This window comes from Carcharodon carcharias, chromosome 11, assembly GCF_017639515.1.
Source record: "Carcharodon carcharias isolate sCarCar2 chromosome 11, sCarCar2.pri, whole genome shotgun sequence".
NCBI lineage: Eukaryota > Metazoa > Chordata > Chondrichthyes > Lamniformes > Lamnidae > Carcharodon > Carcharodon carcharias.
In genome coordinates, this window is record NC_054477.1 from 119,231,948 (window position 1) to 119,257,363 (window position 25,416).

Consider the following 25,416-nt stretch of genomic DNA (forward strand, 5'->3'; position numbering starts at 1 on the left):
CCACTTTCTAATGATGCTGCAGCTCCTGATCATGTCCATCTATTGGAAGAATCTCAAGTGATAAAGCTACGCCTCTCTAACTGAATAGGGAAAACACCTCAGAGTCTTAGTCTTTAATCAACTGAGTTGTATATATGTATATGTTATGGGATATTCAAATGTTCTCTGTAAAAAAAACTAAAGGGGGAGAAAATGTAGTAACTGAAGGTATAACCTTTCCTCCTACCTATCAGGGGTCTCATGATTGTTCTTGGAAACTCCGACCAATAAACTCTAAGCACAGGTAATCCGGAGGGCCATGGCTTCCTAGTCGAGGACCTGGTTCAAGCGTGTAGCCTCTGAAAAGCTCTCTGTGATCGAGTTATCTGTTTAAAATAGAAACTTGTCCAGTACGTCTAGCCATTACCGAGGCACAAGGAGCAGAAAATGTGAATGACTCCAAGACGCTTTTCAGGATCAAATGGGAACTGACTGGTACCACTGTACCAGTCAAGGGCAAGGACAATAGGATGCTATTGATGGATGAGGAGCAGGAGGAAAGGTGGGTGGAACACTTTTGGGAGGTCCACAGCCAGCCCAGCCCCAGCTACATGTTCAAGTTGAAAGACAGCACCACACCTCAACAGCTGAATATCAACCTGAGAGAAGTTGCCAGATCAAAGGTCCAAAGAGCCACAAGGGCCTGAAGATCAGTAAGGCATCTGGGATCAATGAAATACCAGCAAAGTTATTGAAACATGGCAAGAACACGGTCACAAAAGAGCTCATGGACATGTTCAATAAGATCTGGATTACGGAGGGCATCCTGGGTGACTGGAGGCGAGGAGTAATTGTCAAGCCGCCAAAGAAAGGAAACCTCAGTGACTGCAATAACATCACTGTCAGTACCTGGCAAGGTCTCCAGCACGGTGCTCTTCAACAAATTGAAAGTACAATAGACAGTACATGTGTGCTACAGATATCCCCACTCCTAACATGTCATCAACTTTAAATCCAGAGCTGGAACAGTACCACAGGCACAGGAATTTACATCTGGATCCGTGGGGTGACTTACAGCTCAGCCAGACAGCAAGGCAGAACATTAGATGATTTTCTTAAAAGAAAGTTAAACCACTAAAAATAAAGATTTATTTCTATTTTGTGGGAAAGAAATTAGGGGCAGAATTTTCTGCTCAATGTGCGGAGGTGGGCCCCGCATATCAGCGCGTAAAACGACACGCGGTGACGTTGGGCGAGCGTCCCGAGGTCACTGCGCGCCATCGCGATATTTTGCTGGGCGGCTGCAAGGCCATTAATTAACAAGCTAGTTAAGGCCCTTAAATCAGCAATCGACGGTAATGTTCAGGCGCCATTGCGATCTTCAGGTCGGTGCATGGACGCAACAGGCAGGTGAGTAAGACACTTTTTAATAAAACTCATCCACGGGTGGGGTAAGAGGACTCAGTGGGGTCGTCAATCTGACCTGTGAAGTATTTATTGCAGAAAGTTTTTTAAACATGCCTGTGCAACTTGCAGTAGTTCAGAATGAATTCCAGCAGCTTTCTGCAGTCAGTAATCTTTATCAGGCCTGCAGCTTTCCGGAGGCCTCCCTTTAGCCTGGGTATGGGTTCTGACATGTCCACTGGAGGCTGATCCTCTGAGGAGGGAGGGAGGGCGAGAATAAGGAGGAGGCCAGGAGTGCACATTCAGCCTCCAGGGGAGCCACCTTTGGGAGTACAGGTGCATGCACAAGGGGCACAGGACCAAGAGGTTGTCCAAGGTGGAAGGGGCCACAGAAGATGCCACTATCCTGCTGCCAGGGTACACAGGTAGCGAAGCAGCTACCTCAATATGACTGAGGTGCAGTGCCGAAGGAGGCTCTGACTGTCAAAAAAGACAGTCAATTACGTCTGTCAGATGATTGGCCCTGAGATCTCCCCTAGCTGTGTGGGTGGACACCCCATGCCACTGGCTCTTAAGGTCACTGTTGCCCTCCACTTCTACGCATCTGACTCCTTCCAGGGCGTGGTGGGTGATCTTTGTGGCGTTTCCCAATCAGCTGTACATTCTTGTGTCAAGCAGGTCACAGATGCTCTGTTCAGACAGGCAATGACCCTCATCCACTTCCGCTGGGACCAGGCCAGCCAGACACAGTGAGCCAGAGGCTTCGCGGCCATTGCTGGCTTCCCCCGTGTCCAGGGTGCAATAGACTGTACACATGTGGCCATCAAGGCGCCAGCAGGTGAGCCCGGTGCCTTTGTCAACAGGAAGGGCTTCCACTCCATGAACGTGCAGATAGTGTGTGATCACAGGATGCTGATTCTACAAGTCTGTGCAAGGTACCCAGGCAGCTCCCATGATGCCTACATCCTCAGGCACTCCCAAGTGCCGGGGCTCTTCAGTGCTCCGGCTTGGCTTGATGGATGGCTGCTGGGTGACAAGGGCTATCCCCTCAGAAGGTGGCTTATGACACTTCACTGCCATCCAATATCAGAAGCTGAGCCGTGCTATAATAGGAGCTACGCATCCACAAGGGCTGTAGTGGAGAGAGTCATCGGTCCTCTCAAGATGCGCTTCCAATGCCTGGGCCGCTCAGGGGGCACACTCCAGCACCCCCCAGATTGTGTGTCAGTGATAGTGGTTACATGCTGCGCTGTCCACAATCTTATGCTGGAAAGGGGGGACGCAGTGGACGATGAAGACATTGACGCAGTGGCTGCGGCTGCACACGATGAGTCCAGCACTGATTCTGAGGATGAGGAATCACAGGGGAATGATGAGGGGCTAAATGCCGACCCGGGACTACACCAAGGAGGCAGGGACACCCTGGATCAGCCGGACCAGCCATGCTTGGCCCTTCCATACTCGGCACCTAAGTGCTAAATCTGCCAGGTCATCAGCTGCAGCTAAGGCTTTGGCCATAAACTTCAATGTTGAATCAAACACTCATGACATTTATTTTAAACATACAAATGCAGAATAAAGGAGCCATGCTCAGCCATGGTAACACATAGGGTTTATATTTCAACCATCAGAAGTTCTCACAAATTCAAAACAAAACGTTAATCAAGCAGAAAAGAATTATAAGTACCTAATCTCGGGCCAACACAAAAGCACCAGTGAGAAACCCATGGTGTGCCTAAGGTGCCTTATGCTTTTGTTTACGAGTGCTATGTCTTGGTGCCGCCCCATCGCTCAGAGTGACTCCTGAGACAGCCTTGTGGCTCTGCTGTCCTGTTGGCCTCGATGACCTTGGCGACCGTCCTCTGGCCCGTGGAACCTGTGCTGGGCCCCGCCTGGGAGGGATCTGCCAGGTCCACAGCTGGCATCTCCCCAGTCGTCACAGCCTCACCCAATGAAGCGGTCACTGGGAGAGGGGCAGAGCAGCTGTTGCCCTCATCTGGAGCGCCATGAGAGGAGCCCACAGATACGACAGGCAGCTGCTGCACCGACGTGGGGTCGCCCCGGACCTACCTGCTCACCGTGGATGGATGGGCAACGAGCTGAGAAGCTTGAAGCCCAGAACATCTCCCTCATTGGCAATGACCAGCTGCGACCACTGGCACTGTGAGGGTTTGCAGGTCTGTGCATAACCCCAGGAGAACCTGATTGTTCTTCTGGAGGCCCCTCTCCACAAGAGTCGCCACTCACTCCATGGGGGAACAATGACGTTCTGCCATGAGGCTCATTGCATCAGTGATGCTCTGCTTGGACTCCTCCACCATGGACACCAAGCGAAGCATAGTCTCATGTAACATTTCAAGGTTCTCCCACACACTCGGCTGCATTTCCTGCAGCTGCTGCGTCGCGGACGACTCCGGAGGCACATCATCAGGCACCAACTGAGCATGTGCCTGGTCCCCTGCAGTCCTCCAACTGCTGGGACCATCGGCACTCTCTGTCTCTGCCAGCTCCTCCAGCAATGGGCACAGGGAATACACGATGAATGGTAGGACCATAGAAAGTAACGAGGATCAGAGGGACATTGCTGTGCATGTCGACAGGCCCCTTAAGGTTGCGGAACAGGTACAAAAGGTGTTTAAGAAGGTAAATGCCATACTTGCCTTTATTAGCCAAGGAATAGAATATAGGAACAGGGAGGTAATGTTCCAAGTGCAGAAAACGCTGTCTAGTCCACAGCTATAGTTCTGCATGCAGTTGTGAAATGCACTTCATGGGAGGGATGTGATTGCAGTGGAGAGAGTGCAGAGGTCATTGACAGGATGCTGGCTGGGCTGGAGAGTTTGACTTATGAGACATAGCATAGACTGGGGATGTTTCCCCTGGAGCAGAGGAGATTGACGGGTGACATTATTGAGGTTTATAACATTATGAGAGGCATAGATAGGGTCGACAGAAAGGAACTTTCCCCCTTGGCGGAGGGGTGAGTAGCCAGGTGGCATAGATTTAAGGTAAGGAGCATGAGGTTGACAGGTGAGATGATGAGGAACTTTTGTGCACAATAATGTGGGATGCACTGGCTGAAAGGGTGGTGGACGCAGAAACCCTCCTAACATGTAATAAGTATTTGGATGTGCAGTTGCGACGCCATGGCACACAAGGCTATGGGGATAGTGCTGGGAAATGGGATTCAGAGACTTAGGAAGGTGTTTGACGCGCGCATCCTCGAAGGGCCGAAGACCCATTTTCTGTGCTCCACACCTCTGACTCTATCACTCTGTGACCGAGCAATGTTGCAACAATGACAAATAAAATAATCATCAGTACTGTGGATGTTGGGAGGACATAGCGGATGTCACTGTTGGCCTCAAATACCTGGCTGTTCCACCCCAGCCTCACTGACACCAGTTGACTTGGGCGCATGGCACCTCTCAAGCTCCAGGGCCTTCTGTTCGAAGCAGCTTAACATCATCAGGTGAGCCTGGCCGCCTCCAGTCCGCAACGCTCAGACACATTGTGAGCATTCTTCTCCTGAAAAACAGAGAAAACCATTCATTGCGGCTAATAGCACATGGGCTCTACACGCGCATGCGGCACCCCAATCACAGTGGCCCATATCAGGCCTCCAGTGCCTCCTCTCCACAGGATCAGTCACACAGAGATAGTTTGCCTGCTCCCAACGCCCTCTCTCAATGGCCACCTTGGACACAAGCTGCTCACATCACTTTAGGAAACACACGGTCTTTGCTCCTATAGCAAGGAAGCATAACTATGTGCAGCGTCGAGGGCAGCAGGTGGTTCTTGGCCAAGACACCTTGAGGCTCCCCTTACACAATCTCATCACTGTGAATAGGACATGTGTTGGAGCTCTGAGTATGCACCTAGCTGGATCTCCTGCAGGTTGCCCCCAGACTAGTCATGTGTGACTAAGACCGACACATGGTGCGGGGAAGAACTCATCTCCTCATGAACCACTCAGGTTGATCTAAGAATTGGCACTATCTGCTTGCCCACCCAGTGAACGAGAAATGCCCAACATGATTCAATGCAGTCACGACAGTAAGACTTGATGGGGGGGCTCAAAGGTTAAGGCTACCTGCTGGGTTAAATGCCCAAGGCCAGCATGGTACTCATCCTGCCAGAGTGCAACAAATCGTTGAAGTGCTTACGGCACTGGATCCAGGTGCGCCGCACCACACCGCGGGAGCTCACTACCACCACCTCCTCCCAGGCACATTTGGTCATGTGGGCGGGCCTCCTCCTCCCATCCTGGGGGACCAAGACCTCCCGCCGTGCTGCCACCTCCTCGAGGAAGGCAAAAGGCAATCATCAGAAAAGTGAGGGATGCCTTGGCCCCCCATTGGCTTACCCTGCAGTCTGCCCTGCTCCTGTGGCAGACCCAGCAGCCAGCCCTGCTCCTCTGCCCTTGTTCTGATGAGCAGGAGGAGTACATCAGAAGCATGGTGCCTGGTGAACTAGCTATATGCCTCGTGGCATACAATGAGCGAAGATGACGGAGAAGAGAGCAACAGAGATGCCTGGCTAGGCAGAGGGAGGAGCAACACCCTCAGGAAGAAAGGGCAGCTGGGGATCCCGCAAACGCCACTGAAGAGCCACAATGAGCCATCGTAGGCTGGTGCCTAGCGACAGTCATGATCTATAGACGCTGCCTTTCATTCCTTCAGATGATCAAGAACAAGTGTCGCCTCAGACTGCGCATGTCTAGGGGGCTGGTTGGTCACCTCTGCCAGCTGCTGCAGGATTTGGGGCCACAAGGATCTGGAGGGCATCCACTGCCAGTGGCCGTAGAAGTGACAGCAGCACTCAATTTCTATGCCAGTGGCTCCTTTCAGGGCTCCACAGGTGACCTCTGTGGGATATCACAAGCTTCCACCCACAAATGCATTCCTGAGGTTACGGATGCCATCTTTGCGAGGGCACACAACTTTGTGCATTTCACACGGGACCAGGAAAGCCAGGATGCAAGAGTGATTGGATTTGCCCGGATCTTCGGTGTCCCACCAGTGCAGGGTGCCACCGACTGCACTCATGTGACACTCAGATCTCCATCACAACAAAGAGTCAACCTGTCAACCGCAAGAGTTTCCATTCATTGAATGTGCAGCTGGTGTGCGACCACTATAAACTCATCTTGCAGGCCTGCGCACGGTTTCCAGCGAGTTTCCATGACTCCTACATTCTCAGTCGGTCACAGATTCCTGACGTCTTCCAGGGTCCACAGAGGCTGCAGGGAAGGCTTCTTGGGGAAAAGGGCTGCCCATAGATGCCATGGCTAATGACACCCATGCAGTGGCCTCAGACTGCAGCAGGGTGAAGGTGTAATGAGGCTCATGCTGCAACTCGCAACTTGGTGGAGCAAACCATCGGGATGCTGAAAATGAAATTCCGGTGCCTGGATCCATCTGGTGAGTTCTGCAATATTATCCACAGAGAGTGTCATGCATCGTCATCACCTACTGCACCTTTTACACCCTGGTGCTGCAAAGGGGAGAGGGGCTGGCTGAGGGGGTAATGGAGGAGCTAGAGGTCTACTGCAATGAGGAGGACGTTGACAAGGATGAGGGTGAGAAGGTCCTAGAAGACAATGAGAGCCTCGCACTGGCCAGATGAGGCAGACATGCTCAGGAGGCCTTCATAACTGCTAGATTTGTGGAGGATGATGATGACATGCAGTGAGAAGACACCATAGATTCTCACATTGCATCTGCAGAACATTTGACTCCAGTCTGGCTTATGGCAGACTTATCTGAGATAAGGCTCCTGCCATGGAGATGCAGTGGATTGTTGCTCAATTCGAGGAGGATGATGACAACATACAGTGAGGGCACTCCATAGATCTTCACATACCCTCTGTGAATGTCTGACTTCAGCCTACCTGAGGGCAGCTCGCTTGCACTCTGTGATCAGGTGCTTATGATAGAGACGCAGCCATCAAACTTTAAAAGCATCTGATCCTTTGTCCGTTTTCAGCACCTGACCCCTTCAGGAGCACAGCATCACTAGTCACAGATGCTGAAGAAATGGGGGCCAGACCCACCTTAAAGGCACTGAGAGCACACAGAGAGAATGAGGGAACTCTGTGACATTTGCCCACTACATTCTAGCATCAATGACAAGCTCCATCGAGGGGCAGACATCAGTAATGTGTCCAGGGGGTGTGAGGCCGGACCATCACTTTGGTCTGAAGGTTGCACAGAGCACAGGGAAGAGGTAAAAACAAAAAAACTGCGGATGCTGGAAATCCAAAACAAAAACAAAAACAGAATTACCTGGAAAAACTCAGCAGGTCTGGCAGCATCGGCGGAGAAGAAAAGAGTTGACGTTTCGAGTCCTCATGACCCTTCGACAGAACTTGAGTTCGAGTCCAAGAAAGAGTTGAAATATAAGCTGGTTTAAGGTGTGTGTGTCGGGGGCGGAGAGAGAGAGAAGTGGAGTTGGGGTGTGGTTGTAGGGACAAACAAGCAGTGATAGAAGCAGATCATCAAAAGATGTCAACAACAATAGTACAAAAGAACACATAGGTGTTAAAATTAAAGTTGGTGATATTATCTAAACGAATGTGCTAATTAAGAATGGATGGTAGGGCACTCAAGTTATAGCTCTAGTGGGGGTGGGGAGAGCATATAAGATTTAAAAATTTTTTTTTAAATAATGTAAATAGGTGGGAAAAGGAAAATCTTTATAATTTATTGGAAAAAAAAGGAAGGGGGAAACAGAAAGGGGGTGGGGATGGGGGAGGGAGCTCACGACCTAAAGTTGTTGAATTCAATATTCAGTCCGGAAGGCTGTAAAGTGCCTAGTCGGAAGATGAGGTGTTGTTCCTCCGGTTTGCGTTGGGCTTCACTGGAACAATGCAGCAAGCCAAGGACAGACATGTGTGCAAGAGAGCAGGGTGGAGTGTTAAAATGGCAAGCGACAGGGAGGTTTGGGTCATTCTTGCGGACAGACCGCAGGTGTTCTGCAAAGCGGTCGCCCAGTTTACGTTTGGTGTCTCCAATGTAGAGGAGACCACATTGGGAGCAACGAATGCAGTAGACTAAGTTGGGGGAAATGCAAGTGAAATGCTGCTTCACTTGAAAGGAGTGTTTGGGTCCTTGGACGGTGAGGAGAGAGGAAGTGAAGGGGCAGGTGTTGCATCTTTTGTGTGGGCATGGGGTGGTACCATAGGAGGGGGTTGAGGAGTAGGGGGTGATGGAGGAGTGGACCAGGGTGTCCCAGAGGGAGCGATCCCTACGGAATGCCGATAGGGGGGGTGAAGGGAAGATGTGTTTGGTGGTGGCATCATGCTGGAGTTGGCGGAAATGGCGGAGGATGATCCTTTGAATGCGGAGGCTGGTGGGGTGATAAGTGAGGACAAGGGGGACCCTATCATGTTTCTGGGAGGGAGGAGAAGACGTGAGGGCGGATGCGCGGGAGATGGGCCGGACACGGTTGAGGGCCCTGTCAACGACCGTGGGTGGAAAACCTCGGTTAAGGAAGAAGGAGGACATGTCAGAGGAACTGTTTTTGAAGGTAGCATCATCGGGACAGATGCGACGGAGGCGAAGGAACTGAGAGAATGGGATGGAGTCCTTAAAGGAAGCGGGGTGTGAGGAGCTGTAGTCGAGATAGCTGTGGGAGTCGGTGGGTTTGTAAGGGATACTGGTGGACAGTCTATCACCAGAGATTGAGACAGAGAGGTCAAGGAAGGGAATGGAAGTGTCAGAGATGGACCACGTGAAAATGATGGAGGGGTGGAGACTGGAAGCAAAATTAATAAATTTTTCCAAGTCCCGACGAGACCATGAAGCAGCACCGAAATTTTTAAAAATCTTTTATGCTCTCCCCACCCCCACTAGAGCTATACCTTGAGTGCCCTACCATCCATTCTTAATTAGCACATTCGTTTAGATAATATCACCAACCTTAACTTTAACACCTATGTGTTCTTTTGTACTATTGTTGCTGACATCTTTTGATGATCTGCTTCTATCACTGCTTGTTTGTCCCTACAACCACACCCCCACTCCACTTCTCTCTCTCTCTCTCTCTCCGCCCCCCACACACACACCTTAAACCAGCTTATATTTCAACTCTTTCTTGGACTCGAACTCAAGTTCTGTCGAAGGGTCATGAGGACTCGAAACGTCAACTCTTTTCTTCTCCGCCGATGCTGCCAGACCTGCTGAGTTTTTCCAGGTAATTCTGTGTTTGTTTTTGCACAGGGAAGAGGCCCTGGACTGAGACACCTGCCTTTATCTTTTGCAGAAAGGTTTCATATCTGAGTGACATGAACACAGCTCATCAGAACAAGGAGCCATGGGCAGAGAGACATTGTTGAAAGTTTATTTACAATAGTGAACATTATGTACAAGTGATTAACACCCATGTCTAGGCTCTGCAATTACATCTTCTTAACCCTCCTAACCCTGCCGCTACGTCTTGGTTCTCCCCGGACATCCACAGCAGAGTTGGAGGCAGCCTGCTGGCTGTGACGTGCTGTCTGTGATAATCTTGGCAGGCACCCTCTGAAGGGAATTACCTGGAAAAACTCAACAGGTCTGGCAGCATCGGCGGAGAAGAAAAGGGTTGACGTTTCAAGTCCTCATGACCCTTCAACAGAACTGTTGAAGGGTCATGAGAACTCAAAATGTCAACTCTTTTCTTCTCCGCCGATGCTGCCAGACCTGCTGAGTTTTCCAGGTAATTCTGTTTTTGTTTTGGATTTCCAGCATCCGCAGTTTTTTGTTTTTAACCCTCTGAAGAGCCCTGGCCTGCTTTTGGTGTCCTGCTGTGTGGCACTGGCACCCTCCTCAGCCTGTGGAGCTGGAGCTGTTGGGGGTCACAGGAAGAGGGATTTGGAAGTGCTGGACACTCCCGGAGTCACCTGGGTGGATGGCCCTGAGGTGTGCACCTGCTGATCCTCTACCCTATTGATGACCAAGGGCCCCTGCGAAAGCATGGAGAGATAATTAGTGCATGGCAATGGCCCGTGAAGGAGTTGTGCGTGGTTGTGTGATGGATGTTGCACTGCTAGATCCTCACTTGGTAAAGCTCCGTCGGCCTCACTGTCAGCATGGAGTGCCAGCGTTAGCTCCCCGCATGCGTAATAAGGGAACCGCTTGAATATTGCATCTGGACTCCGAGTATTGAAATTTTGTACCAGAATATTCCTCGGACCTTTCAATTGGCGCTGCGAGCAGGGTACAAAGGACGCAGGACACCGAGTGGGAACCTGCCATAAGCCAGACTGGAGTCACAGTGTGAGTACATTTTTATTCATATTAAATCCGACTCCGTCTCGACCCAGGAAGTGTCAGGCGCCCCGCGTATCTGAAATCTAGGCTCCAGGCAATAGTTCAAGGGGTGGTAAGGGTGGGGTAGAAACGCTTGTATTATAGATTGTTATAATTACATCCAGTATTAGTCGCAAGTAACGAGTTCGATCAGAAAGGACCCAGGTAAGAACCGTACCGCGGACAACAACTATACCCCGACCTTCTTACCCAGATATGGCCAGTAGTGACAAACTCAAGTAGGGACCAGAGGGATCCCTGAACCGGCATTTAGCTAAAAAAATAAGAAATTGATAGGCAAAATGATAAAGAACAATTGGAACTCATTTGACTCACCCAATGATCAGAGGAAATGGTGGGATATTCTAAAAAAAAGGACAAAGGTGATAAAGCATGGATCCTAATGTTAAGACAACATGGAGAGTTAAGTAAGAAAGTAAACAGAATGTTGGCCAACAAATCCCAAAATGAAGAGCTAGTACAGCCAAAAATTCTCATGTCATTTTCACCAACTTTATCACAGCTACCAGCAGCTCCACAATACACAGATAATGTAGATTGGAACAGGGTGGTGGAACAGACAGCAGGATATGAGGAACAATGGGAAGCGGGTTGGGAATCAGCACCCCCATATCCCGTGGCCCCAATTAAGATAGAGTATGTGCCCCTGGTGCCCGGACGACCAGGCACAGCAGCAAGCCGATTTCAGAGCCTTTCGAGCAGAAATAGCGCAAGTCTTAGGGCAAGCCCCAGTTAATTGGAATATAGTGACTGGAGTAAAACAAGAAAAGGGCGAGGGTGCCCATGAATATTGCAATCAGAAGTTTGAGGCATATTGTAACTACGGGGGTGTAGGTGCTGTACTGAAACGAGACGATGTACAGTTTATGCAATTGTACAAGGATGGCCTTAGCCTGGCCCACCAGGCAATCCTAAACACCGGGCTAGTAGACAAGAACACATATGATGAGCTAGAAAGATGGGCCACTGGGGTAGATAACCACATAGGGAAAACTAAGATAAAGGTGTCGGCAGTGGAGGTTACAGACCCCACTGAAACACTGGCCACCACGACAGCCGTCCCTAAACCTGAGGTGTGCTTTAATTGTAAAAACCCAAACATAAAATATCTAGTTTTAGATGTAGCCAATAGATTTTGGTTGATACCACTGGACCAGGAATCCCAAGATAAATTTGCTTTCACAGTGTGGGGGAGACAGTATACGTGGGTGAGGGTGAGGCTCCCACAGGGATTCCACAACTGTCCAAACATCTTCCATCGGGTCACAAGTGAGAAGCTGAGTCAGTGCAATGTAGAGCCTTACAATAGTACAATCTTAATATGTAGACGATATCCTAATAGCATCAGAATCAGAAAGGGGCCACATCGGAGCCCTCTGGGTAGTCTTAAGGACACTGAAAAATACTGGATTCAAGATGAGATCAGTCAGGGAAACAAGATGTGCAAAAATGTTTTAGTTGACGGGCAATATGATCGGCGCAGGCTTGGAGGGCCAATGGGCCTGTTCCTGTGCTGTACTTTTCTTTGTTCTTTGCTCTTTGTTAGCATAGGACCGGTCCAGCTCCTCGCTAGCCAGCTGGATGGCTCTGTTTTCAAAGTCCGTGAGGACCTTGATTTCAGGCCACCAGTCTGTGATCGCTATCTCTTGTTGTGTACCAGCTTGTCCTGCATAAATAGAGGTGGAGAAAGTGTAAGCAGGACACCGGCCAGGCCAGATGATAAGTATGCTTGGCAAGTGTAGCTGGTGAATGATCCCATTGATGGGATGAGGACAATGAATTGTGTATAAGAGAGTGAATGGTAATGTTCCTTGAATTGGCAGTGAGTGAGGTCCCTGTGGATGAGTGATGACTTTGTTAGTGTGTGAGTTAAGAGTGATGAGAAGAATGACTTACCATGGTGGAACGGAGGAGATCATTCATCCTTTTTCGACACTGTGTAGTTGTCCTCTTTTGCAGGGCATAGGCGCTGACCACCACTGCCACCGCCTCCCAAGCCGGATTAGTGATGTTGCTGCCCGTCCTGCAGCCAGATTGAGATAAAGAACATCATGGCGTGCCTTCACGGCGTTCAAAAGGTGCTTGAGGGACGTATTATTAAACCTGGGAGCTGCAATATTCTTGCCTTTCGGGACCATGTCTTCCATGCAGCAGTCCTGGGCTGGGAGCACTGAGACGTGTACACAGGATTACACTTTAAATATGGTGCCCAGCGTGAACAAGCAGGTAGATGATGGCACGGTGAGTGAATGAGAATCCGCCCGCCATCAAAATGGTGTGTTTCCCAGGAATGCATAATTAATGCGGCGGGACTGGGATGATAGGTTGTGGGAAGCCGCTATTATGGGCGTTGTGTAAAACATTTTTCCTGCCCGTTACCGCACTTAGTGCAAACCTGGGACAATGCCACCCAATTTTTCAGTAAACTCACCTCCTGTCAGAGAGATAAATAGATGAACATTTTATAAGTAGATCAGGTGCATCTGTAGTTGTTGTGGTTTATCATTTTAATAGTATTTTATAAATGGTGTGCTTTTTTATGTTTGCATGTTGAAAATCTCAAATAATATGTTTATAGCTACAGACATATATACTAACAGATCTTTTATGACATTACAATTGGCAAATACAAAGTCAGAGTCTCTCTCTTAATTACTGCAATTATCTTCATTTTTCTATTTCGTGCCTTTCATCTTCCACTTCTGTATCTCTTCCTCTTCTGTCTCCCTGTCATGAAGAGATATTAATGTATATAATATTATTGGAAATTATTTTAAATTGGACTTGTAGTAGAGTCTGTGTCTGTGGGTGTGAGTGTGTGTACCTTAATTGGATTAAAGCTAGCTAGTCTGGGTGCTTTGATGTATAGTAGTTTTGAGATATTAAACAGTAAAGTATAGGGTACATTTGCATTTTGTTGAATAAACCATTCAAAGACCGGGGGGTGAAATCTTGCATCTAGCTAGGAGACACCAAGCAATATGTTTATATTAGTAATAAAATTGGTAGTATGAAAGGGGTTTTATTGTTAGAAGAGGTGGAGTTCAAAGGGCCTGGTGATACAATGAGAATTTACATTCAAAGGGAATGTTAGGTATATGCAGAATAAGAGTTGCATGTGGGCCAAAGGCATGCTGCCTGTAAGCCTACAACTGTGTGAAGGAACCATGGTGAAAGGAACCTCCTTTTGAATTTAAAAGATAAAATGTGTTTGCCTGGTGTCTGTTTAAAGCCTATGGGTTGTTGTTGCCTTGGTGAAGGTTTACCTGGAGTGATTAATTTGGGGATTTGTTTAAAAGTTATTATGCTAGTAATTTGTAGACATGTGTATGTGTTTAATTCATTGTTAAATTAATAAATGTTTAATTTAATTTATATAAAAACCTCTGGAGCCTTGGTGGTTTCATTTCTGAATTCAGAGCTGGATCTCAAACATACCAATCGAAAATATAAGTTTCGACAGTTCTTTAAAGTTTTCCTCTGGGATTTTAAATAACTCAGCCTTTACCAACTGCTGAGTCATAACACTCCCTCACTTTTTTTTACATTGTCCATTGTCCCCTTCCAAATCTTTTGCCTTGTTTTATTTTCTTCTTTCCATTCAGGTCATAGGCAGAGCATGGCATGACATTGGCTACATCATCATTGGAAAATGCAAAGAAAATGGTTTCCTAAGCATCCTCCTTCCAATACTTCCCCATCACTCATGCTTGCCCTTGCCTTATTGCTTGCTCCCCTCTTTGCTTTCACATCACTTTCTACTACCTCCTTACTCCCATTACTACCCCTACCTCTTCTCCTTTGAATTACATGCTCAATTCCCATGATCTCCTATCCCCTCAACCTGCTACCGCACAACACAGCCTTAACCTTCCATCCACTCACATCACTACTACCCTCTCACTTTACAAAGGATAGCGCGTAATTAGACCTCCCCTCTCCAATCTGTTTTCAACCCCTAATTTCTCCTTCTATTGTGTATTTTTGTATATTCCTATGAGAGGCTGTTTTTGCTTTCAAAATTCAGCATTTTCAAAAAAGTAAATTTAGAAAGATACATTTGGCCTTTCTCTTATGTTTGTACAGATGTCTCAATTCATTTTAAAGTTTATAGACAATGAAACAAGAACTACAACAAGATCAGATTTAATACAATGTGGTAATCTATATAAGATATAAAAATCTCATATATATTATATATAAATATATATATATATATATATATATATTCCCATGTCTACAATTAAGATAGAACCTAGGACCCAAACCTTCCAGTCAGTGTTGATGCTGAGCACATTGATGCTGTCCACACAGATTTCTGTGACCGAGCCTTTTATGATTTTTCAGCTGTATCTTCCGATCGTGGCTAAAACATCGTAGGTTCAGTGCAGACATACTGGGAGAGGATCATCGGGTGCAAGAAGAGATGGAAGAATGGACGATATGACCCCTTCCCATGGGCAGCGGGAATCAAACTTCAGCAATTTCAGTGTATTTCTGCACGTCACAACTTCTCCAGGGTCCTGACGTGCATCTCCCAACTTACGTCCTGTCTCCAACAATTTGGATACCGGAAGATTTGGACCTAGATAAACTTGTCATGGTGTCATTGCACCCACCTCTCAGTTACATTATTAAAATCCTTCCTAATTTAGAAAACCTATAGCAATGCTTCACTTAACCTTCTCTGTTGTAGTTTAATGAACCTCAATTTCTTTAGTCTTTGAGCAGTGAAACCTAACTTTTCTTGTGTTGCCTTCATGAATCTCTATTGTATACTATCCATGGCATTGACATTCTTCTTAAAGTAAGATGTTCAAAATTAGACACTTGGGAAGATTTACTTTCAGTAAAGGATTGCATGTGAGCTGTTGTGAGGAACATCAGATGAGTAGGATCGCTGTCATAAAGATTTTCCACATATTGAAATTGGACAGACAGAAAATCAGGCAATCACATAGTGCTGAAGCATTCACAGCAAGCTTCAGCTAGAGGTGCCGAGCAGATGATCCATCTCAGCCTTGTCCAGAGGTCCCCAGGATCACAGATGCCAGTCTTCAGCCAATTCAATTCAGGCCACATGATATCAAGAAACGGCCGAAGGATACTGCAATGGCTATGGGCCCTGACGATACTCCAGTAATAGTACTGAAGACTTGTGCACCAGAACTTGCTGCACCCCTAGCCACACTGTTCCTGTACAGCTCCAACACTGGCATCTACCCAACAATGTGGAAAATTGCCCAGGTATATCCTATACATAAAAAGCAGGACAAGTCCAACCTGGCAAATTGCAGCCTCAACAGTCTCCTGTCAATGGTCAGGAAAGTAATGGAAAGGGTCATCAACAGTGCTATCAAGTGACACTTGCTTAGCAATAACCTGCTCACTGATCTCAGTTGGTGTTCTGCCAGGGCCATTCAACTTCTGACCTCATCACAGCCTTGGTTCAAACATGGACAAAAGAGCTGAACTCCTGAGGCAAGGCGAGAGTAACTGGCCTTGACATCAAGGCAGCATTTGACCGAGTGTAGCATCAGGGAGTCCTAGCAAAACTGGAGTCAATGGGAATTAGGGGAAAAAACTCTCTGCTGGTTGGAATCATACCTAGCACAAAGGAAGGTGATTGTGGTTGCTGAATGCCAATCATCTCAGTTCCAAGACACCACTGCAGGAGTTCCTCAGGGTAGTGTCCTAGGCCCAATCATCTTCAGCTGCTTCCTTCCATCATAATGTCAGAGGTGGGGATGTTCGCTGATGATTGCATAATGTTCAGCACCATTCTAGACTCTACAGATGCTGAAGTAGTCCATGTCCAACAAGAGAGAGTCTAACCATCGCCCCATGACATCCAATGACATTAACATTGCTGAATTCTCCGCTATCAACATCTAGGGGGGTTACTATTGACCAGAAACTAAATTGGACCAACTATATAAATACTGTAGCTACAAAAGCAGCTCAGAGGTTAGGAATGCTGCAGCAAGTAACCCACTTCCTGACTCCTCAAAGCCTGTCCACCATTTACTTGGCACATGCCAGGTGTGTGATGGAATACTTTCCACTTGCATGGATGAGTGCAGCTCCAACAACACTCAAGAATCTTGACATCATCCAGGAAAAAACAGCCTGAATGATTGACATCCCATCCACTAACATTCACTCCCTCCACCACCAACTCACGTTGGCAGCAGTATGTACCATCAACCAGGTGTACTGCAGAAACTCACCAAGGGTCCTTAAACAGCAACTTCCAAAACCACAACCAGCTGGCATATAGGAATACCACCAGCTGGAACTTTCCCTCCAAGTCCTTCACCATCCTGACTTGGAAATGTATTGCCCTTCCTTCACTGTCGCTGGGTCAAAATCTTGGAACTCCCTCCGTAACAGCACTTTGGGCATACCTACACCACATGGACTGCAGTCGTTCAAGAAGGCAACTCACCACCACCTTCTCAAGGGCAATGAAGGATGGGCAATAACTGCTGGTCTGGCCAGCAATGCCTACATCTCCATGAATGAATGAAAAAAGAATTTGATTTTCCTCTATTCACTGAGCCCATGAGATCCCTAAGAACCACAGAAAATAAAAGGAAACTTTGCCTTATAAACTTAACTGCACTTTAACCAATGATTTGCACCTGAGGGCCATGAAGTGTCATCATTACCAGTGTTACATACTGCCATGCAGGCACCAGCGTAGATACTGGCACCTCAGTGGGCATCAGATCTTCGGCTAGTGTCCTGGGTCACAGAAGGGAGGGCACTTCACAGTCGCTGGAGGAGCTGGCAGAGACAGAGTGAGCCCATGGCGCCAGCTGTCGGAGGATTCCAGGGGCCCAGGCACAGCTCAGCCTGTGGCTAATGATGCGCCTCTGGAGTTATCCACGATGCAGCCAACTCATGAGATAAGCTGGTGTGCGGGACCAGCTGGTGGAGATACAAGAGGCTTTGCTTGGCTGGGTGTTGGTGGTGGAGGAGTCTACGCGAACCGTAGCCAATGCATTGAGCCTCATGCATGAGCGCCAAGTTTCCTCAATTGAGCAGAGATTGGTGACTCTCATGGAGATTCAGCTCCAGGGACAGGATCAGGGGTTCCTGGGGTTGCGCTCGGACCTGCGATCCCTCATAGCGGCATTGACCCCAGGTGGTATCCAGGTATCCCACCTCAGTGCCCAGTGAAGAGGGAGGGCCGAATCGACCTCACATCGGCGGAGCAGCTGCCAGTCGTCTCTGCTGGCGCCTCTCAGGGTGCTCCGATGAGGGTGGCAGCTCTTCCGTCCCATTGTCAGTGACTGTGACACCCAATGAGGCTGCGGAGCTGGCAGCTCCCTCCCAGGCGGGGCCAGTACAGGCTCCACGGACCAGAGGACGTCCGCCAAGGTCATCGAGTCCAACAGGACAGCAGAGAGAGCAGGCTGTCTCAGATGCCAGTGCCAGCGAGGGGGCACCACAAAGATGTAGCACCCACAAACGTAAAATGAAGGCATCTTAGGCACACCCCGGGTTCATCATTGGTGGTTTTTTGTTGGCGCCCCTATGATTTCCTTCTGATTGTGTGTGAAATGCAACACCATTTTATTTGTGTTATGTTAAGAAGCTTATGTGAAAGCATTAAATTAAGATCGTCTAACATGGCTGGGGGTGCCTCTTTTCTTGGGCCAGTGGATGCATTCCTGAGATGTTATGAGTGATTTGTGTGTCATTTACATTTATTGACTGGGCCCATTGTCAACGCTTTTATCCTGACAGATTTGGCACTAATGTCTCCAGTATGGAGGCTGCAGCCTAGGCTTGTGTTAGAGAGCCATATGTGCTTTGAGAGCTGAAGGTTCCTTGGATTAGAGCATCCCAGAAGTCCCTGCCTCCCTGGAGTGTACGCAGGTCAGCATCTGCCTTCTCAGCATTTCCCTGTGCGTGCTCATCCTTGGACTCACTGCTGGACTCATCGTGTTCAGCAGCAGCCACTCCGTCTACATCCTCGTCCACAGCATTCCCCGCTTTGCAGCGCAAGATTGTGGGGAGACCAGCATGCAACCACTACCAGGGACATTCAATCTGGGGGGTACTGGAGTGCGCCCCCTGAACAGTCCAGGTATCGGAAGTGCATTTTGAGAAGACCAGTGGTTCACTCCACCACAGCCCTTGTGGAGGCGTGACTTCTATTGTACCACCGCTCAGCTTCTGTTCTTGGATGGTGGAGAGGTGTCATGAGCCACCTTGTGAGGGGATAGCTCTTGTCACCCAGCAGCCACCCATCCAGCTGGGCTGGAGCACTGAAGAGCCCCAGCACCTGGGAGTGTCTGAGGATTCAGGTGGCATGGGAGCTGCCTGAGTACCTTGCACAGACTTGCAGAATCTGCAGCTTGTGATCACACACTATCTGCACATTTATGGAGTGGAAGTCCTTCCTGTTGATGAAGGCACCGGGCTTACTTGCTGGTGCCTTGATGGTCACATGTGCACAGTCTACTCCCCCTGGACGTGGGGGAAGCCAGCAGTCACCGTGAAGCCTCTGGCTCGCTCTGTCTGGCTGGCCTCATCCCAGCGGTAGTGGATGAAGGTCAATGCATGCCTGAACAAAGCGTTTGTAACCTGCCTGACACAAGTGTGGACAGCTGATTGGGAGACACCGCAAAGATCACCCACCGACCCCTGGAAAGAGCCAGAGGCATAGAAGTTGAGCTGCAGCCCATTGCGCCTTAGACTACTTCTTGGCCCTGCACCCCTTGTGCCTGCGCCTGACCTCCCAAAGGTGGCTCCCCTGGAGGCTGAATGTGCACTCCTGGCCTCCTCCGCTTCTAGCCCTCCCTTCCTCCTCACAGGAGGTGCCTCCAGTGGAGAGATCACCTCCCATCCCCAGGCTCAGGGAGGCTTCCTGAGGCCCCAAAACAATCCTCACTGAAAAGTGCTGACCTGAAGGTTATGAGTCCAGTCCAAGTAGCTGGTTTTGAACTTTTCCAACTCACGCAGGTAAGTTTCCCTAACTTTGGAACGCTAGCTTTTAAATCTGTAGAATCGCGAGCCCACTGAGCCCTCTTCTCCCACCCATGGATGAGCTTCATATAAATTTCTACTAGCCGTTTGGCCCATTGCACCCGTGTGACGAGCTGAAGATCTTAGTGTTTAATTCACTGCCACTCCTCTTCCAAGAATACCTACCTTGAAGAAGTACTGGTCTTCCCTCCGACAGGATTTCTGCTTCTCTCTTTTGCCCTGTTCACCTTCATTGCTTTCCACTTCCCTCCAGGTGTTTGACAAGGTGTTTACTAAAACTCAATTTCACAGCCACCTTTACTTCCTCAGTGACTGTTTATTATTATTTTTAAATTTATTTTAATTTTTATTAATTGTTTTATCCCCGCCTTTTAGCCTATTTTCGATTTTTTTCCCACCACAATCCCCGCCCCCCACCCCACTAAGGCCATCTGTCACTTGCAACAACTTTAGATCTTGAATTCCCTCCTCCATCCCCACCCCCTTTCTGTTTTTTCCCCCTTCCTTTTGTTTTTTTCCAATAATTTACATAGATTTTTCTTTTCCCACCTATTTCCATTAATTTTAAATCTTTTATGCCCTGCTAGTCTTTCCACCCCACCCCCACTAGAGCTGTACCTTGAGTGCCCTGCCATCCATTCTTAATTAGCACATTCGTTTAGATAATATCACTACCTTCAACACCTCTGTGTTCTTTTGTTCTTTTGTCTGTGACATCTTTTGATTATCTGCTCCTATCACTGCTTGCTTGTCCTTACAAAACCACATCACCAACCCCCCCCCCCCCGCCCACCCCCCTCCCCCCCCCCCAGCACCCCCCCCCCCCCCCCCCCCCCCCCCCCCCCGCCATCTTAAACCAGCTTATATTCCACCCGTCTCCTTATATTCACTCAGTTCTGTGGAAGGGTCATGAGGACTCGAAACGTCAACTCTTTTCTTCTCCGCCAATGCTGCCAGACCTGCTGAGTTTTTCCAGGTAATTCTATTTTTGTTTTGGATTTCCAGCATCTGCAGTTTTTTTGTTTTTGTCACTTGTTCATGTTGTTCTTTCCAGAGTGCTTACCCTTGTCCGGCTATTATCACATTCTGCTTTCTATCCTTCATGTCACCATTAGCACCTCCTTTAGCCATCAACATCCCTTTGACCTTTTGTTTATGACATCTTTGGCAATCTCGCCTTTGCCTCCTATCCATCTTCACCTGCTCCACCCTCTTAAACAGTACAAATTTCATCACATTTTTACTTCTCTTAGCCCTGAAGAAGAGCCATGTGGACTCGAAATGTTAACTCTGTCTTTCTCTCCACAGATGCTGTCAGACCTGCTGAGTTTTTCCAGCATTTTTTGTTTTTATTTCAGATTTCCAGCATCCGCAATATTTTGCCTTTAAGCGATCCTTCTACCTGGATTCCAATGTTAAAATCCATTCTGCATTGTAAATTGGAAATCATACCTCCCAGGAATGCTTCATTAACCTTTGATCTGATCAAAGGATCAGCATTTATTCAAGATCAAATTTCTATTTCTTCCCAACCCTGGATGAAAGGTACCAATGAACATTATTTTAATTATAAAGAGATCAAACTGTCTTCCTTACTGATCTAAACACAGGACTTTGTAATTTAACTTGATAAAAGAAAAGTTCCAATATAATTTGAAAGCTGAGATAAAATAATTTCTCAAAAGTTTACTCAAAAGCTTATACTTTGCTTTCTTCAATAACTGACACCTGGCAGCTTTTTTGTGGGCTGAGGTGCCGGGGGACCATCCTGTTTATGAACCCTATGCCCTCATCCCCACCAAAGTAGTCTCACATCCACATGCTCCCCACCCTGCCACGCTGAAGATCACTTCCCCCACCCAACCCACCTCACCACCCCCACTCCAGTGAAACCCTGGCCATACCTGGATCTCCGGCTCCATGACTTATTGGCATTGGGGATTGTTTGTAATCCCAGCAGTGGCCACCTCCTCTGACCACTAGCAGAGCATAAGGAAAGGGGAAGACTTGCATATATAGTGGCTTTCACAGCCTCAGGGCTTCCCAAAACACTTTACAACTACAAAATGCTTTTGAAGCACAGTCACTGGTAAAGTGCGGAGAAACACAGCAACAAGGTCCCACAGTGGAGGGATAAATAATTGAATTGGACAAATTGAAAGGAAAAAATACAGGGCTATGGGTCTAATTAGCTTTTTCAAAGAGCCGGCATGGGTACAATTAACTGAATGGCTTCTAAAATTCTAATCTATAAGAAACCTAACCAATTCTCTTCATCTTCAAATTGTGCCATTGGATCCTTTATGTCCACCTGAAAGGACAGACTTTTTTTTATTCAACTCATAGGATGTGGGTGGTGCTGGCTAGGCCAGAATTTATTGCCCATCCCTAACTGCTCTCGAGAAGGTGTTCTTGGGCTGCTTTCTTGAACCGCTGCAGTCCATTTGCTACAGTGCTATTAAGGAAGGAGTGCCAGGATTTTCAGCCAGCAACAGTGAAGGAACGGTAAAAAATTTCCAAGTAAGAATGGTGTGTGGCTTGGAGGGGAACTTTCAGGTGGTGGTGTTCCACTTGGTTTAATATCTCTTGTGAATGACAGTGTTTCAAATTGTACAGCACCTAGATTATCTGTTCAAGTTTTTGGACTGGGGCTTGAGCCCACCGCCTTCTAACTCAGAGATGAGAATGCAGCCATTAAACAATGGCTGACACATGAATGGTTAATGTGGGGCACTCACATTCAACATCAAATGTTTGCAATAGGCCTCAGAATGAACAGCAACTCCAGGGCCACTGGGTCATGGCTCCACAGGCCAAACACCATTATTAATTGATGGAAAAAACATTTGCAATGCTTGCCTCAATTCTCCATATGCTCTTCTAATTTGAAAGACTCTACATTGGGAAGGGATTTCGTAAATTTATGCCTTGTGTGTAAAAATTGACATTCCTTTATTCAGTCAATTTCTACACACTATTGAATATTTTAGTTGAAATAGTGAGTGGATGAGGATATGATCGGAGAGCTGCCCTGAAATAAATATCAAGTTTGACTGTGAGAGTGGGATTAATGTTAGCCCATAGAGCAAAATAATAATGGTTATCGACCATTACTGTTGTTTCCAGGGGCAGAATTTTGTCCTCGACAGGGGAGCTTGGTGGGGGCAGGTGGGAGTGGACGTCCCCCACCAGCGATTGGGGCCCGCCTGCGGTTTCACGCTGGCGGGCCAATTAAAGCCTGCCCAGTGTGAAATGTATGTTGCAGCGCTGCCTGTATGCGAGGTGGAGGAGGGTGAGCATGGAAGTTCGTGCATGCACAGGAAAAGCTCCCTGCAGCACAGAGCTGCCTGAGGGAGATGAAGATTTGAACAATGAAAATAAAGAATTTAAAAATGTTTATAACATGTTCCCTCTGTCACATGAGCAGAGACATGTTAGAAATCAATTTGAAAGATTTTTATTTTTTTTTAATCATTGAGCAAAACCTCATCCCACCCGTGGATGCGGTTTCACAAAAAAATCCGTAAGGTTAGACGGGCAGTGAAAATTTAATTAAATTGTTACTTTAATGGCCTTAATAGGCCTGTTAATTGGCAGCAGTTGCACTGCCGACTTCTGCTTTCGCACGCCCAATGCCATCATGCATCATTTTATGATCGCTCGGGTCAGACGCACGTCCACCCGATGACCCCCAGGAGCTGCTGCTCAGAACCACTTTTTAATCTTCTTTTAACATGCAAAAGACCGATCTGCTTAACTCAGGAGTTGGCTGAGAGACTGAAGTTTTACAGTTGGCCACAAACTGGTGACATCTATAAGTTCTTTTACCTCTGTCAAACAATACTTACAGTTCACATCCCTGGTGGAACAGACAAATTGGGGCAAATATTTCATGGCAACTGTTTCTTTACTTAAAATCAATAATGATTACAAACAAACAAGCAGCAGGTACTACCACCAGTGAGTGATTACTTTGGTGATGACTAAGAATCTTCTTTCTGTATAGCCAATCAAGTCACCCAACTCACTACAGCATCAGTAAATGCCCTTGGACTGTTATTTTTATACTAAAAAAAAACTTGTCCAGCATCCCAATATGTATACAACTCAGACCCTATTACCAATTGTCAGCCGTTGGTATCGCTTCTTCTTATCTATAGCCAGTGGACCTCAATGCCATCTCTCAGGGGTTGTAGAAATTCCTCATTTTACAATGGCTCAAGGTTTGTCTTGCAGAATTCTCCAAGTCCTTGCTTTTTCTGAGATGCAAATGTTCCAACTGCATCCCCGTGGTTTTCTAGTCTGATACTACTGAGTAGTTCTCATCAGCTTCACTTCATAGCTTGCCAGGGCAATAGAAATTGCTTACACAGCTTGAAAATCTGGATCACTCAAATAACTATGGTTAAATTAGTAAGAATTACTTGAAACCACAACAATCCTATCTTACATAAGTTTTCTAAGCAACATGGCTCTCAGTTTCTTCTTACAACCTCAAACCTCATAATCCCCCAACCTCACACTGCCCATTTCTACATCCTTCCCAAAATCCACAAACAGGACGGCCCATTTGATTGATTCCTTCAGCCTATTCCTGCACCATGGAACTTACTTTTTATCTCAACTCCATTTTTTTTCTCCTTGTTCAGTCTCTTCTGACTTACATCTTTGATTCTTCCATTGTACTCTGCCACTTTAGTTCCAATTTCCTGACCCTAATCAGCCCCTTTTCACCATGGATTTCCAATCTCTCTACACCTCCACAACACCACCACCACCCCCCCGCTCCCACCCCCCCCCCCCACCCCCACAACACTTTAATGGTGGCACAACCACCCTCTTTCCCCTGACTGAATTTATTCCCACATTGAACAACTTCCCCCTTAGCTCTACCCACACCCTCCAAAAAAATGTTGCTGTAGGAACTCATATTGGTTGTATCAGCCTTATTGTGGATACATGCAACATTATTGCCTCATACCTCTTACCTCTTTTGCAGGTACAGCGATGACTGTGCAGATATTATTTTTTACTCTCACTCTGACCTGGAAAATTTCGTTATTTTACTTTGAATTTCTACTTTCCCTCAACTTCTCATGGTTCATTTCCAACTTTTTCCTTCCCTTCTTCCATTTCTTCATCTCCATTTCTGTAAATAGGCTGTCCACTAATATCTACTATAAGCCCACTGACTCACACATATTTCCCTCGCCCCACCCTCTGTCAGGACTGCATTCCATTTTCCCAGTTTTTCTGTATCTGTTGCACCTGTTGTAATAATCACACCTTTCACATATATGCTTCTAAAATATCTTCATTTTTCTGTAACCAAGTATTCCCTACTAGGTTGGCAGGGACCTGGGCTGTATCTGTCATATTTCTTACACTTCTGCCTTTAACTCTTTATTTCCCTCTCGGAACCAAAATAGGGCTCTCCTTCTCCTCACCTTCTATATCATATTCCTCCGCATTCACTGGATCATCCTCCACCATTTCTGCCAACTCCAGAACATTACCACCACCAAACACTTTCTCTGCCCACTCCTATCAGCATCCCAAAGGAACCCAACAACACCCTGGTCTATTTATCCATCATCCCAAACATTTCTCCCACATTAACTTCCCATACAAGCACAAGAGCTGACACACTTGTCCTTTCACCTGTAACATTCCCACCATTCAGGACCCCAAACACCTCTTCCAGATGAAACTGACATTT